The following is an 18,261-nucleotide window of genomic DNA, read 5'->3' on the forward strand; positions in this document are numbered from 1 at the left end:
TCTTTCGTGTGGAAATATCTTATTTCTCCATGAGTTTTGAAAGATACCTTTTGGGGTACATCAAAATGGGTTTAAGATTGTTTTCCTTTAAAACCTGAAATAATTCACTTCAATCTCTTCTTGACTTGAGGGTTTGTGCTGAGAAATCAACTGTGATTGACTGGTTTTCCCTAAAAGATGATTTGGTTTATTGCCTTAACAGTTTTTAAGATTCTATTCTGTGTTGAATTTCTGGAATCTTGACTGTGATATGTCTGGCTATTGATTCTTTTCTTGATCATGGCTAATTGAAGTTCTATATGCCTTACTTATCTGCACATCAAATTCTTTTTCCATACCATAGGAATGTTGTGCCATGTTTGTGGACAGTTTTGTTTTGAGCTATCTCCTGATTTTTCATTGATTTCAATATGTCTAAGTTATTCATTTTTGCATCATCCAGCAGCTGCTTGATTGATTTCTCATAGTCCCTTGCTATTTTTAAGAAATCTTTCTTTTCATGACTACTAACTGCAAGCCTATCTTCTGTATCTGAGATTCTCATATTGATTCTTCTGTGAATACTTTCAATGGAATTTCTATTCTCCTGGATATCTTTGAATCTGCCTTATGAATTTCATTTGTTTCCTATACTGAACATTCATGACTTCCATCATCTTCTTAAGTTTCTCTATTTTTTATATTTATCTGTTCTAGAGTCACTAAGCATGGTTTTCATTGTGTACTCCATCTTTGCAGTTATCTGAGAAATTATTTCTGATTTGATTTTTTCTAAAGCCTCATTCAATTGCTATGTTTTTAACGAGTGCAGAGGCCAGGTGAGCGGCTTTTGAATTGTTCCAACTCATTACCCCCTAGATTTGCCTTCAGTGAACTGGATGTCTGGGGTTGAATCTTGTTTAAGTGCCTTCTCATTTTCTTTTCCTTTCTTTTCTTTTCAGTTTACTTATTGGGTTGATACTTGAAAATTTCTTATGGTGAGTATTTTATGGCTAATGTTTAGAAACCTTTGGAAATGACTGTTTCTCTGAGCAGTCTTCCAGGAGTAGCTGGTTTTTTTTGTTGTTGTTGTTGTTTGTTTATTTGTTTGTTGAAGTCTATTACAAGCTGCTACCTCTTCATTTTGCTGGTGATAAAAAGTTGATGCCTACTTGGCTGAGCCCTTGGCTCTTTGTCACTGTGTCACAGTAATTTCTCTGATTCTGTCAGTCTAGGTCTTAGAGTACCCAGAAGTATAAAAAGTTAGAAAAATTGCATCACTTTTGGCTAAAATGGTACCAGCAGGAATGACACTAGCATCAAACCAGAAAATGACAAACTTAGGTAACCATTATTTGTCATCTTTAACCTTATAAACTAGATTCATGGTTATAGAACAAAATCTAAAGCAAACCAGAATTATATGCATTCTATAAACCCTTAATATGTCAATTTTATCTTCAAGGGTTAAAATTTAAAAGAGGTGATGGGAAAAATAGAAAACTAGAAGAGGAAGAGATTAGAAGTAGGGCTGGAGGACAAAGGGATATCACACTAACTTTCAGAAACTGGTGCAGAAGACTGGAGAAAAGGAAAGAAGAAGAGATAAAAGGAAGAACAGAACAGAACAACAACCACAAAGAGGAATAGAAACACGGTTCACACTCATATAAAAACAAGATCAACAATGAAAGCAAAAACTAAAACAAGAAAAGAACAGCAAGAAACAAAACAATACAAAAAAAAAGAAATATAACAGTTGTGGGGGGAGTCCACTTCCAGGTTTGCCTCTGCTGTCACTAGTAGACAATTTGTGAAGACAGCAACCATCTCTGTTGACTTATCCCAGCAAGCCATCAGTAGATTTATGGTGGGAGAGTGGATAATCTTAGCAAGGCTGTAGTTTTATGTCCCCTGAAGTTTAGTCTATATTCTAAATGTTGGCGCTAAGACCAGACCCATTCATCCTGCAGCAGTTAGTACACCTTCCTTGGTGGGCCTGACCCTGGTTGGAGCCACCAGATGGAACAACAGCCACTGAGTTCTCAGCTCAACCGGCCCCTCTCCAAGATGGCATCCAATCATTCACTTTTATGGGACAACCTAGCCCTAAGCACTTACCCAAGCTAGTGCATTCCTTCATGTCTGCTGCTCCCCTCCACTGCTGCATTTCTCCATGTAGGTCTCTAGGGTCACCATCATTCACTGTGTGTCTAAAGGTTTGAAATGTTCCTCTGGTGCAGTGAGTCTTGATCAGAGGAAGGCTCTGAAGGGTACTTCCTTTTTCTTCTTTATTAAAGTTTCTCTCTTCACTCTTTCCATGAGCTTCAATTTTTGCTTCAGATCCTTCCTGGGTCCAGGGACCCACTTCCCACCTTCTTGTCTTCCTTGAAGTATATATTCCAGCGTCTGGTGACAACTGTTAAAGACGCGGTTCTTCTTCTGCTTACTACTCCACCACCATGGTGTGTCTCCCATAACTGTACTTTAAAAAAAGACTCAATATAATAAATATTTCAGCTTTGTATAAACACAATTCATCATTCTTTTGGCAGACAAAGGGCTAAATCTGTACTTTATTTTGTTTCATTTTTGTTTTTAGTTTTGATTTTATAGTCCTGATTAATGATACTTTATCAATCACTCTTTCTCCATCTATGTGCAAATAAAGTAGAATTAGCTGTAGAGAAAAGAATATGACATTTGGAATCAGAGAAATCTAGTCCCAGATCTTTTGTTTAATGCACAGCTATTATTGAGGCTGTGTAGTCTTGGAGAAGACACTGCACTTTTTTAAATCTGAAACATATTTTTATTTGATCTGTATGGTTCAGAATTCTCAGTTAAAAATTTGCTTGAAGGAGAAAACACTTTTGAAGAATCTAAATAATTGAAGAACTTAAGTACTAATGATCATGTTAATCTAAAGGAGCCAGTTTTGAATGGATAGGTAGAGAAGACCACACTTAACCTGGAGCATGGAAGGGAAAGGAGGAGACCCAGTGCACTATGAAGCACATAAATTGTGGATGTATGACTGCTTGCCAGTAAAGATTTGAAACAACAGACTGAATTGGACAACTTTCACCTATATTCTACTGCTGCTAGCCACATTCAATGCATCACATCCTAACACAGAAGTATAAGATACTCTGCTTCCAGATGCCTCATATATCTTCACAAAAGTATAAATAAGTGCTGTGGCCAATTGTTTTAAAAAAGAAAAGATAATTGATTTGGAATAGTCATTAAATTAATGTCAAATAGCCTGCTTATATTTACAGGCTTCCCAGGTTGCCATGAGAGCCATGGTATGTGTATAATATTATACTAGGACAATCACAAACTTTGTGCTTTTTAAGCAGTCCACTTACTGTAAGTAAATTACCTTAAAATAAACAAATTATTTAAGAGTTGTATAGTTAAGAAAATAGGAAACAACACTCTTCAATGAAGTTAAGAGAGCCAGTAAAGTTATACCTTGGTCATTCTGTCTCTCATTGAGAATTTCATATAATTTTCTTTTGGTTAAAGGCTCAGGTTATGACAGCTAATAGGTGGATGAATGTTGGGAAAGGAAGAAGGGAAATGGAAAGAACAAATATTAGTTGACCACCTCATATTACAAGTTTAGCCTAGGAACTATGAAGGTCTGTATAACACCTACCAGCAACATGTAAAAGAGATGCTCTTGTCTGCTTCAGAAATGAAGGAAATAAGTCTCATAGTCAGTTTACATAACCTGTAAGTTCACTGTTATGGATTAAGAACTGGAGGTCAACTTAACGCCAGCTGGATTACATCAGCACGGCATTGAACGAAGATGCTCCACCTGAAGAAAGCTGCCAGGATAAATAGGTGGAGAAGAAGGCAGGTGTTGAGGGTTGAGGTGTTAATGCATTGTGGGTTCTCTTATGAGTTGCTGTTTGAGCTGTTGGTTCTCCTGGAGGAGCTCTGGTCCTCAAATCAAGCATTGCTTCCTGGCTCTGGAGGGGAATATGTGTGTTGCTTGGTCTCCAGGATTCACTCCTCACAGTGCTTCCTGGCATGTACCCAACTGTGCTTGTTGTTGGAGGAGTTTGGGGCCTCCATGTCACTGAGGATGGCTGTCGTGTTATGCCTGGTCTTTGTTGTGAGTGTGACTTCTTGGCTCCAGAGTAGAACCCTCATCCCACTAGCACAGCTCCTTCATCCTACTGGCATAGACTTTCTGGCTTCCACCGCTGACTTTTGGGTCTTCCTGGCACGGATCCGTAAAAGGGACTTTCGTGAGTCCTTCTTGTGGGCTCTGGACCTCCAGTTGGACTCATGGGAGGCACTGTCCTGAGCTCTGGATTTTTATCTGGACTCATGTGGGACATTGTTGTGGGGTTTAGGCTCTTGACCACATAATCTGTCTTTGGTGTTGCGGATAGATTTCCTGCATTTTCCTGTGTTAACTCCCTGTGACCATTATAAAAATAATATTATAAACTCCATGTCCTGATTTTAATTTTTCTCTGCACAACCCCTAACCTCAACATTCACCCTGATGCTTAGTACTTAACACAGGTTTCAAACTTGGATATTCAATATTTTATTTATATAAAATGACTTTATCCTTTTACTTCAAATCATTCATCAAGTAGTTTAACTACCTAGAAAATCTAGGTTAGAATAGTCATTGAGAAGGTAGATTTTTGGTAAGTATGGGATAAAAATTTAAGTATTGGATGGAGAAATGAATGGAAATCATGAGACATAAATGTTGTCTCTTAGCAACTATGTCTATATCTTTAACAAATAAACTATATACACATGAGCTAAGTGAAAGTGGATTAAAAGCAAAAGATGTAAAATCATCTAGCTGAAGCCTTGTCGAGTAGACTGTTCTTAAAGATTACTGTACTGCTCTGAGAAAATTTTTGTCTGACTCTAATGACACTTTCCCTGCCTCTATATCACTCATTGTTTCCTCATATATGTTTTAATAAAGTAGGATTAGCTATGGAGGAAAGAACATAGTATTTGGGGTCACAAAATGCTGACTTTGGCTCCTTTGCTTAATGCATGGTATTTAGTAAGGTTTTGAGGCTTTGAATAAGTTACTGGACCTTTGTGAACATATTTTTTTTTACCTATAGGGCACAGATCATTGACTATAAATCCTGTATTTTCTGTACTTGTCTATTAGGTTTTGTTTAAGTGTCCCTCCCAAAGTCTCATGCAGTCATGGAGCTGGCTAAATCTAGTGTTTCTGATTGGTTCATTGTCTAGGGCTGGGATTGGCAGCGTGAGTGCTGCACCTGCCAAAGGATGGGTGGCTGGCTTACAGTATAAGAGAGGGAAAGAGGTGTTCTTTCTCCCTTTTTGTCTTTTCGTTCTTGTCCCTTGTGGCCGCCATAAATCTACCTCTTAGTTATGCCACCCTGCCTTGGAGACACTTAAGTATGGACTGAAACCTCCAAAAACTATAAACTAAATAAACCTTTCCTTGCTTCACTTTGAGCATCAGTTATTTTCTCTTAACAATGAGGGAAAAGTAACCAAGACAATGTCCATCTCCCCTTAAGTACTAGAACAGTGGTATTCAATCTGTGTGTCAGATTTACCTAAAATATTTTTTAAATGCATATGACTCTGCCCTACTCTAGATTTACTGAACAATGAAAAGCTTTCCAGATCATTACTGACCACTAAAACTATAAATAAACAATATATATCATTTAAATTTGACAGCTATGACATGGATAAAGTTAAAATAAGTAAGTAAAATTAATTTTAATATATTTAACCTAATATATTATCTATTAATATACAAAGTGATTACAAAAAAAATTTAAAATCTTTTTTTTTCTTTTTTGTTTTTTTCTTAGTGTTCAGTGTTTTTTTTTTTTGTTGTTTTTTTTTTTTTGTTTTGTTTTTTGTTTTTTTTTTTTTGTCTTTTTCGTTTTCATCGGTACCAGGGATCGAACTCACGACTGCCTGCTTGCAAGGCAGGCACTTATGCCGCTGAGCTAAATCCCCAACCCCTAGTGTTCAGTCTTTAAATCCATTTCCATTCAGATTAGCCACATCTTCAGCACTCAGTCAAATGATGTTTTATGGCTTATATCTAGATGTCCCCCAAAGTCCCATGCAATCAAAGTGGAACCTGTGGAAGATGATTGTATTATAGGGTATTACTGTCCCATTACTGTTACAGGGCAGGCCCTGTTCTGATTAAACCAGTCACTGTGGAAGCATGACTCTTGCTTCCTGAGTGTCACTGTGAATCCATTACTCCTGTTTCCTGAATGCCATGCTGGGAACAGCTTTTTTCTGCTAGTCCTGCCCATCACGTTGCTTCTACTACTTCCAGCTTATCATTCAAGGCCTGACAAAAGCTAAAATAAACCTCTCCTCCTTTAATTTGCTGGGGTCAAATTATTTGGCCTAGCAGTAACAAAGAGACTAAGTTAAATGGCCAGTAGGTCCCATCTGACCATGCAGTACTGAATCTCTTTCCTACACTGGCCTGACTTTGGGGAAGGGACTACTATTTTGACCTTAGTACCATAAAGATTAGTCTCCTTTCTTTAAAAAAAAGATACTAATGTGTCCTATTTATTCAAGCAGCCACATTCTCCTATTGAATGCATCCTATATCCACCTCTAATAAATCCTTTTCATGTCTCTTTACCACAGAAAGATACCATAATTTTTCTGGGATGGCAAGACATCCAATTCAGCTTCAGCTCATATATACTGTACTTGTACTATGGATGTACTATATAAATGACTAAAACCTTATAAACTCATAGTATTTAGCCATTTTCCTGTCCCTAAGATGTATTGCCAAACTCTCTCGATTTAAAGCAGAAAAGATTTGTTTCAGTGTCAGTCCAAGCCAGGACAGCTCAAATGCAGAAGTGGAGAAAAGCCTGAGGAGCACTGCTCATGTCACGGTGGTCAGGGATCAGAGAAACAAGTGAGGAATCAGTGCAGAGACTTTCAGATCACACTTCTAGTGACTCTGGTCTTCCAACAACAATCCACATCAGAAAGGCAAGACTCTTTCCAAGCACATCAGACTTTGAGGGGGGCACATTTCAGATTAAAACAATCTGAGATAACTAATTTAACAACTTAATTCTATACATTTTTCTACAATGCTCTTTTTCTTTATATAAGATCATTTTCTTTCAAAATTATCTTTCTTACAGGACGACCAATTGAATTAAACTGTGTTTGAACTGGTAAAGTGATTTTGATTCTAGCCTTGCAATAGTAGAAGACGCTCATCATACATCGTGTTTTTTAAAGTGAGAAAACTTCATAACATTTTTTTCAGGTTAATTACAAAGTTTTTTTAAAAGACTTCCTTGGTGATCATAGAGTTTGATACTTTATTGTATAGAATTGCCTTTACATAATGTATGAAATAAACTATGCTATTTTTGTGTCTCAGCTCCATTTTTTCAAAATATTGCTGGAGATAAATATGTGTGAGCAAACATGGTTTGCTGCTCAGTTGTTCTAAAATATATTCATGTAAACAAATGTTGGAGTAATCATTAATGCTAAAAATATGTGAAGTTTCAGTGACTCTGCATTTGAAGTCTAGTACGTGTCATTTGTTTTATTCATGATAAATAGATCATTTAGTTGGAAAAATCCCATCTGCTTAGATATATCTCTTATTATTTATGAGAACCATGTTTAGGAATGCAGGCGGCACATGTGCATAATTAATCCTGAAGAGAATTAGACATTGTTTGATTCACAGCTGAATGCAATTAGCATTAGGAAGTTTACATATGTTGGCAATAACACAGATTAGCAACTAAAGTGCTTGTTAAAAAATTTAACCTGAGGCTGCTAGAGCAGACCTCTCTTAATGATGCTTTAAATGTTGTTGATGAAGTAATAATCAATTTTGTTTTATAAATAGTAAATCAAGAATTTAGGTCTAATTAACAGTGCTACAGATCACTTCACTTACATATCAGATGTACTTGTGATGTGTGTTATGAACTTTCTTTGAGTCTTGTGTGCAAACAGTTCTTATGGGGAAGATAAAAATCCTTTCCAGAAAAAAAAAAAAAAAATCAATGCCCAGCTAGAGAAGAAGATGTCTACCTTTTGGAGGACTCATTTGGAGGTGTTTGGTAGGAGAGTTCTTTGTCTCTGCTGCTTTTGATTGCAGCAGAGAGACACAATACTCTCTTTCATAAGCAGAGCCATTAGCCAGCTTTACAGACTGTGAAACGGAGTCATCTAATGGAGAGGGAGGAGAGAATGGAAATGAGGAAAATGAGGCCAAAAGTAAAATTGAGCTGTAATTGTTTGCACTTCAACTTCGAGAAGTTCACCATTAATTAAAATGTTTCTGCACCACTCACCACCAGAATGGCAAGAAGGAGGCAAGGCTGTGAGAGAAGCGCCCTGGAGTCTTCCAGAAAGCAAGGGAGGCCTCTTATAAGGGAACATTTCTAGTGCACACAACCAGTGGAGTCAGGAAGATACAGGCAGACACATTGTCACATGACATGAGTCCCTTATGTGTGCCCTTATTTGTGGTTTTGACTTTTTCTGTGCCTCATTATAAAGTGGTAGTATTATATATTTTCAGAATGCATAGGCCTACAGACACAATTATTTCAGCAAATAATCACCATATTTTAAGAGTCAGACACTTGCTTTTTCCATCATTTAGCAAATTTGTCATAATGATGACTCAGCAACATTTCTTTTGGTACATAAAATAAGGGTAATAACATCTTACCTTCATTTTTTCATCATTTATTATTATTGAACAATGCTAGTTAATTATTAAACCAAAGTACTAAGTACTATTAGAGAATATTCAACTATCATAAAATCCTCCTCAGTGCCAGGTTGTAGACTAGGGGTGAAAAATAAAAGAGATGATACAAAAGAATGAAATGTAGAAGGTTATAGAAGGCTATGTACAAAGAGTGTACTTGCACGGATATTGCATATGCTAGCTTCATCTGTGGCTTAACTTGGATATGGACATGAAATTTTACTTTATTGTTATGGATTACAAACTGGTGGTCAGCTTAACACCAACTAAATTAAATCAGCATGATGATTAAATCAGCTGAAGAAAGTTGCCAGCATACAAGGAGACGTGGAGAGAAAGAGTGTAACATTGTAGGTGCTCCTTTGTTGGTGTTTGGAGTTGTTGCTTCTCTTGGTGGAGTCTGTCATGCTGGCTTCCCTGATAAAAACTCAGTTGTTATCAAAGGAGCTCAGGACGTTGTTCACTTGGGGAGATCTCTGGTCCTTATGTTGAGCACTTCTTCCTGGCTCCGTAGGGGAAGATGTATACTGTTCAATCTCCAGAAGAAGTTTGTCACACTGGCTTCCTGTTGTGTACTCAGCTGTTCTCATCATTACAAGTGCTTGAGACCTTGTTGTTACTGAGGATGGCTGTGGTACTTTTTGAGGGAGTCTTGGTCCTTATGTAAAGCATGTTTCTTGGCTCCAGTGATGAGTCCTCAACCTGCTGGCACAGATTCTTCATCCTGCTGGCATAGACTTTCTAGCTTCTACTACTGAATTTTGGGCCTTCCCAGCACTGATCTGTAAAACAGACTTGGATGAGACATTGTCATGGGCTCTAGGCCACCATTTGGACTCATGGGAGGCATTGTTGTAGGCTCTAGGTCTTCAACTGGACTCAGGTAGGACATTGCTATGGAATGCAGTCTCTCAGCTGGATTTTCTAGGTCTTTAGTGTTGTGGACAGATTTCCTACACCACCTTGTATTTAAGTCTGGGTTACCATCATAAAATAATATTATAAATTCTGTGTTTTGTATGTAATTGTTCTCCTTTCAATCCCTGACTACAACACTTTGAAACAATCATAATTGTAATGACTTTTAAAAACAGGCAATGATAGCAGACAAATGTAGACTGTAAGTTCTGTGCAAGCAGGTGTTTTTTTTTATTTGTTTACTTGTTAGTTTGCTGCTGGATTTCAGTATCCATTTCCATGGCTGACATATGGCAGTGACTCAGTAACTACTTGTTGAATAAAGATGAAACCAGGCCAGATGTCAGCAATCTGGTCTGCTCTCCATTAGTTATGCTTTATGAGCTAAGACGGTTTTCAAATTTGTAAATGACAGAACATAATCAAAAGAAGAATATAATTCCATGACATACTAAAACTTTATAAAACTCTAATTCCCACACCTATAAATGTTCATTCATTTGCTTTCTGTCTCTGGCTGTTTCCTCACTGAAACTACAAGTTATTTCCACCTTACAGCCCACAAAGACTGAAATATTACTATCTGGCCATTTGAAAAAACAAACTGCTGACTGCTGGACTACAATGTTGCAGTAAGAAAGATCAGCTATCAGCAGATTCCAAACAGCTCAAATGTCCTCTTCCCTCATCAGCCCTTCACTGCCTTACCCCTGTTCCTGTCCCCTGAAACCACGAAAATTATATATCATCACTGGTAAAATAGCTGATGATTTAGAAGCTGAAACCTATTGTGAAGTCCCCCTCCCACAATTGTCCCTTGACCCACATAATATTAAATTAATTTTGGCTCTCCTGATAGAAATACGTAAGCTAACTTTATATTTTAAATCTTAATGATCCTATCTCCTGGTATATGATCAAATTTGGAAAAACTTTAATCCATTTGGCTTCTATCCAAGAAAACCCATCAGAGAAACAAAGTACCAGCTGAAATTCATTATCGAAATACTTTGTGTTATATGGTCCTGAGATGTGAACCTACAGTGTATTATGCTTTTAATTAAAGATTATCAGTTTGAAAGATACCCTTCACATTGCCATCTGCTATTTGACAGCTGTTTTCACTTGTCCACTAGTAATACAGTAACTACAAAAGAATCATACAGTGGAGACTGACTGACAGAGGGAAGGCAACCCAGTCGGAGGGTGTGTGAGACCACAGCGATGATGCAGATGAACCAGCAGTTCTCCTGTGATTATGTTGGACTCTGATACATTTGCTTGCAGTAAAGCGGAAATAGCCTTCAAAGGGACAGAATACATGAGTGCACAGAGAAAGCAAATGTTTTACTTTCAACCATCTGACCAACCTCCTCCCATCCCCTGTTACCAGCTGAGCCTCCTGGAAATAAGAGTTAATTTTTATGAGTTCAAATAAACACACAAAGCATTCCATTATCATAAGCTCACTAATCTCTAAACACCATGAGGATAGGGTCCAAACACATCATGTTCAATGATTCATCCATCCCCAGCACCACAATGCAGTGTGCAGCCCACGTATTTTTTTCTTGAGTAAACAAATATATTCCATATAGCCACTAACATAGCTGGGTACCCTTAAATTGCCTGTATCTTATAAGCCTGGGCTAACTTTAGGCTATTTGTCGATATCATGAAGTCTTTTCAAATTAAGATAGATGCAAATGTATAAGAAAAATTCCTTCCAAAAGAAAGAATGTGGTGGGAAGAGATAATTGTTGAAAACAGTTGTTTAAAAATATAGAACTTCTAGACTATTAATGTCTAATCTTTAAGGAGTAAATTCTAAGCATAAATGACTATTGATGCAGTATCTCAGTCAGAATGAAATGAGAACTAAAATTGCTTTGTATTTATTTGAATTGGAAACTGAAGTATCAATTTTTAAAGTTTTACTGATTTTAAAGTAGAAAAATTTCCAAAATTTCTATCCAAAAACAATAGAAATTATTTAACAGTACTGTCACCCATTAGCCACTAATTTATCACTGATTAGTATTCTTTGCAAAATAGAAAGATCAGTATTCTTTAAAACACAGAACACAGGAAAAACGCAGGGTTGCAGAACAGTTTTAAAAATATACCAAATAAAAGTTCAGCAGCAATGTCAACAAGCGACGTCTCAACTGTGGAAAAACCAAGAGACTCCTAAAAACAGATGCTAAAACTGAGAGAAAGATGACTTGTTTTAGAGAGTGCTGTCTCCTGTAATATCCATATGCTTCTTCTGGGTTTTAGTGATACACACAGACATGTGCATGCATGCACACACTTGCACACACACATACACAGGATTTTATCAGGGAACAATTTTTCTTTTTTTATTTAAAGAGGATAAGATTAAACATAACAAAATGGGACAAAACAGACCATAAGGAAACAATTTTAAGAAACAGGGATTTCAAAGCAAATCCACTGGAGAACTTCACTGACTATCATATTGTCTCCAGTTTTCTTCCAAATAGTTGTCCCCAACTTCACACACAGTGAATATATACTTCACATTATAGAATTAACCTAATCATAACAGGATGATGAAGGCTTTTTAGGTCTTCACGACTTGACATTGGGGAAGTCAACAATGAATGCCATAATGTCTCTCATTCTCTTCGAAGTAGCTGTCCATAACTTTATGTACGCTGAAATTAAACATAAGAGACTAGACTAATATCACTCTGAACAGTGAATAATAGTATTGCTTGATTTTATATCATAATGCTAAAGAATTAGCACTGGGTATCTTAGTGTCTCTTCTGCTTCAGAGTATCTTTTCATTACATCATACATTGTATAATCTGTTCCCATAAACTATTTAGAAATTCTCCACATGTGTGAATCTCTACATGTATATTTATCCTTTCTGTATTACAGGGAAAAACAGCTCAAAACAAGACAACAAAACAAATTCCTAGAAAAACATGAAACAAAAAGACATATAAAATCACAATATTAGGTGATCTACAGTAGTTACTATGCTTTTCTCTTGTTATTTTCAATAGAATTGTCTATATCATGAGACATAATTGAACATAGCATTATATAGCAATTTTAATAAAAACACAACATTCAAGACATTGTAGTACTCCAAAAGCAGTTAATAATCACACCAGAATGGGTATCTTATTGCATCTTGTCATTTTCAGAGTAGTTGCCTCTACTCTTAGACTTGATACTATCAAGCATACCAAATATGAATAAAATCAGTCAAGACAAAACAGCAGTCTAAAAATCCAGTTTCAAATAAATCAGTCATAGTAACACAAATGTACGTAATAAAGGGCTTCAGTTTAATAGGAAATTAAGGATAGTTACTGTAGGATAGCCTGGTATTTTTGGGATAGCTCTCTGTGCCCTCAAATCTAGTATGAGTAGACAGATTGGAACAAAATAAAATCAAACTAAACAGAGTGATAAGACTAATGTGACTTTTAAATCCTGATACACTATTAACAATGTCATTTGCCTTCCTTTTTTAGGCAATTTCTCACCTTTCCTTTTCTCAGGGTGCTTTGTATATTTTGGGTCACTCTAGCTCCTTTAGTTTTTAGATAGGGGGGCAACCCATTATCTATCTGAGTAGTACTGAAACTTTTTACCCCTGAGCTTGATCTTGTGCGGTATTCCTGTACTAACTAAAGCCACAAGGATTTCCTTCCTTCTAGCTGAGTATTTCTCCACTGCACAAAAGTGTCATGACTTTCCAACCTATTTGCAGCTGCTGGACGAGTTGTCCCTATTTCTCTCTGGTTCCCTGTCACATAGAGCATTGTTTTCTCATCTTTGACTTTCAGTTTATTAACCCTCTTTCAGGTTGAATATATTTCCTATTCAGAGCATCTTGATGGATAATGCCTCCCAATCTACTCTGCCTGTGTTTATTTTTGTTATTGTATCAAGGCTATCTATATTAGAGAATAGAGATTATAGCCCACCTTCTCTGCTATTCTATTCTTCTGCTATTATTGTCCACTTTTCTCCTTCATTCCACTGTCTGCCCCATTTATTGAGGCCTCTCTGCCACTGTTGCTGGAATGCTGGTATTTTTTTTCTCTCTCTCTCTAGGATGCCCTTTAGTATTTTTTGTACGGTTGGATTGGTGGCCATGAACTCCCACAGCTCCTCCTTGTCTTGAAAACATCTTGCTTCTCCATTAATTTTGAGAGAGAATTTTCAGGATACATCAATCTGGGTTGGAGGTTATTTTCCTTTAGGGCTTGGACTATATCCCCAGGCTCTTCCTGATTTGATAGTTGTATTGAAAAGTCTGTGGTTATTTTGATGAATTTTTCTTTATAGCTGATCTGCTTCTTTTCTCTGACTGCTTTTAATATTCTGTTCTTGTGGTGGATTTCTGGGATCTTGATTATTATATGTCTGGGTGTAGATCTGTTTTGGTTGTAGTTGGTTGGAGTTCTGTATGCATCATTTATCTGAATATCATTTCTTTTTCATATGCTTAGGAAGTTTTCCTTAATTATTTCTGTGAATAGCCTCTGTAATTCATTTGTGGTTACTCCTGCTTCTCTGCTCACATTTTTTATTCTTAAGTTATAGATCCTCTTGTCATCTTCCAGCCTTTGAATTATTACTTCCTGGTTCCTTGTTATTTTTAAGAGGTCTTTTCTTTCACAATCACACATTGAAAATCTATCTTCAAGTTTTGAAAGGCTAACTTTAGTTTCTGTCAAGGCATTTTGCCAGCTTTCAGTGGAGTTTTTAATTTCCTAGTAATCTCTTTGGATCTGTTTCATGTATTCTAAATTTTGTTTACATTCTTTACCAAAGGTTTCTCTTCCTTTTCTGGGTTCCTCCATTCTTCCATCTGTGTGTTGTTGAGAGTGGCTTAGCATTTCTTTCATATCTCTTTGAATCTGCTTTATGTATTCTATTTATGTCTTATATTGCTCATCCAAGGCCTCTTTTTGTTTTGTTCCTCTGATTTTTCAACTGTGTCTTCTTTAGATGTGTTCTTCATCTCTGTCGTTACTTTTTCATTTCTTCTTTTACGTGGGAGATTATTTCTCATTTGAATTCTTTTAAAGCTTCCTAGAGTTGCTTCTTTATTTCAATTACTATTATTTCATGTATTTCAGGCTTATGGCATATATTTTCTTCTGTGTACATGGCTCCTAGGCTTCCTTGGGTTGGGCTGGATGTTTGAGATTGCATTTTGTTCTTTCGTTTTGTCATTTTCCTATATTTTCATGTTTCAAGTGTTGTTCCAAAGCTTCCCCTGGGCATGCTGGAAATTGTTTCCTATGTCTTGGGCTCCTGGGACTCCTCTGGTAGAGTAGGTCTTTCCTTGGCCAGCGAGGCCCCTGGATTTAAAGAATGTTACCAGGCATGGCTCAGGTAGGCCTAAAACCTTTTCAAGCTGTGCAGCTCCCCCCTCCGGCAAAGCTCCCCAGACTGAAAGAAGACCACCAGGCAAAGTCCAGGCAGGCCCAAATCCCACTAAGCTCTATGTAGTGTGGTTGCAAGTCGAGCGGGCCCCCAACTCCCCAGAGCAAGGATCTGAAACTCTCCTGGGGATCTGATGTTGTGCAGGCATCCACCTCCTTGGGTGGCAAGGCTCCCTGGGCTGAATAAAGGTCACCTGTATGGTCTAGGTAGGCCTGAAACCCCTCTTGAGAGCTGCTCCCTCCTCCAGGCAGCCGCAGCAGTGGCAGTGCTCTCCAGGCCGAGAGAAGGTCACCGGTAAGGCCCAAGGAGGCCCGCACAGCCCAGCTCTAGCATTTCTTTTATTAATCTTTTTATATCTTGCCTCACTTAGATTAGAATTTCAGTTTTAAGTTCATCTATGAGGTCATGAAGGTATTTCTTTACGTCTGCTGATGTTGTGGCCAATATTGCATGATTGTGCTCTGGTTCTCTTCGGTATTTACCTCTCCTGGGCCTATTTTCCAGGGTCAGCAGCTGGAGGTTTTTTTCTTATTTCTTTCTTTTGTCATGTTTCTGGTTTCTTTCAGACAGTTGTATGATAGAGGTGTCAGGCCCTCTCTGTATTGCTTATGGTTTTTCTAAAGCATGCTGGCTGGGGGCTTGCTGCCTTTTCCAGTTTGCTGTTATCTGAGGTGCACACAGGGACGATGTAGGGTGGCCCCTCTCCTCTGAGCCAGTCAACAGGCAAGTGTCTTCAGCAACTTAGGCTGTGCTGTGGAGGATGTCACAGGGTTGGGACAGTTTCGACCAGGGGCGTGACCCAGCCTAAGCAGATCCCAACAGTCCTCTTTGGGCCAGGGGTGGCTGACTGATGACACCGCAGTGCTTGTCTCAGGCCTATTCTGCCCAACTCCAATATGTCTTCTAGCCGACCACACCAGCCAAAGGACTCAATTTCCAGCACTGACCAAGAATTAATGCAGCTCTCCACCATGGCTCCACTCCACACTGCCCCGTATCCTTCCGCCAAGGGCGGGGACTCACCAACTCTCATTATCAGCAGCTGCAGTTTCAGTGCGACCTTGACAGACCTTGTCTGACTCCGTGGTGCGCCCAGCACAGCACAGGACAGGTCCCAGTGAGTGCATCCAGCTCCTGCCCTCCACACACTTTTTCCTTCCTCTTCCTATTTTCTTTTTCCTTCAATTTCCTCCCGGGTCACGAAAATCCCTCTCCCCTCATCCATGTTATCAAACAATAGAGAACAATTGTTATCAAACAATCCATGTTATCAAACAATGAGAACAATTTTTCTCACTAGACATTTTTCTACCTTTACAGTTTTGTGTGTTCCTGTGTCTAAACTGTGAGCAATGGAAAATGAGCAGAGGTAGTACTTACAATGAATATATCATATTACCCTGACCTCCTTATCTTCTATTCCTTCTCTTTTCTCCTTCCTTTGTGCAAGAATAAGAGCATGGTAATGGTTATATTGGATATAATGGATATATATATATATCAGCCTGGATTTCCAAAACAACCAGACTAGTAGGTGAAGCAACAGAATCTCTCACAATTCTAGAAGTTAGAAATTCAAAATCGATGTATCATTATCTGGTTTTGCTTTGCCTGCTGCCTCTCTCCTGTCTTGTGAATGGCCAGGTTTTCACTGTACCCTAATATATCTCTCCTTCATGCACACATGGAAGAGGAAAGATCACTGGCATTTCCTTCTCTTCTTAGAAGAGCACCACTTCACAGATCAAGACCTCACCCTTATGACTTAATTTAACCTTCATTCCTTACTGGAGGTTCTATATCCAAATACATTTGCACCAGTGGTAGGGTTTCAACACATAAATTTTATGGGGACACAATTCAGTCCATGGCAGCCAGTCTGGAAGCTGTCTCCTAGCTATTGCTGGAATGTGATAATGACAGATAGTTGCCCGGAATGAGTTATTTAAGTAGCAGCAGGTACTGTCCTTGACTGCCACCTCTCTCTGCACTTCTGCAGAAAAACTGCGTTTCTGTATGTGTTTGTTATAGTAACTGTATCCTAACAAAAAAGGTGTGAAATATCCAAAAAGAATTTTCCCTTACTCTGGAACTATGCTTGGATCAGTCTTTATAAGAGAAAAAACATAACAAGTCACCCATCTTCTTATATGAATTTCTTTTTGAGTGTTCTTTGTCTCATCTTCTATATACAGCTAACCTTTGGCAGCCATATGAACTTTTCTTCTAATTGTTACAGGTAAGAAAAACAAAGGCATAAATTCAGACACTGACTTCATTGTATTTCTTGCCAAGACTATGCTACCACCTTAGAAGATAATACTCATTTTGTTAAGTATTTATCTCCTAATAATAAAATTCTTTACCATGAAATTAAAGTGCTGTAAGTCCATGTTGCCAACTTGAAAGATGATGCTCATTTTGTTAAATATACATATCTTTGTAAAAATAAAATTCTTTGCTATGAAATTAAAATATTTCATACTATCTCCTTCTTTGGAATATTTAGCAAATAGAAGTGATCCTGAGTTGCTTTTGGAGGTAATAGAATATTCTATAATTACATTCTGTGAAGGTTGAATGACACTCTGAACATATGGAACACAACTGAACTCTACACTTGAAATTCACTGGTGAATCCGTAGTATATGAACTACATCTCAATGAATCTGCTAAGAAAAAAAGTAGGGAAAGTAGGAGGCACATGGTCAAATACCTTGAGAAATTCTATGCGCTGTGTTCACTCTTGGAGAATTTATAAAGGCTATACAATGTCTACCTTAAAATGTAATTTATTTTATATAGCTATTTAATATTGATTATCCAGGATCTTCTTGATCTATTTAAAATAGAATCACTTTGTGCCTTTACCTGTTAGAGGTGTGTGCCCAGCTCTAGGTAACTGAACACTGATACTCTGTTGCATACAGGAAAAGGCATCAGAATTTTACAAAAGCCCGTAGATGGGGGCCCAGCTCTCACACAGCAGTTCAGCAGGGCCATTAGTGAAATGTTTTCCATCTTCTGCTCCATGCTCTGAGCAAGTAGGATTTGGTCACTTTGCTTGGTGTCCCAAGAGCCTCTCACCTCTATTCTACCTTCTATGCATGAAAAAGAAGGGAAAGCCTTCT

Source organism: Cavia porcellus, unplaced genomic scaffold (assembly GCF_034190915.1).
Source record: "Cavia porcellus strain 051 isolate PalLab524CR breed Dunkin Hartley unplaced genomic scaffold, mCavPor4.1 scaffold_2, whole genome shotgun sequence".
NCBI classification, from domain to species: domain Eukaryota; kingdom Metazoa; phylum Chordata; class Mammalia; order Rodentia; family Caviidae; genus Cavia; species Cavia porcellus.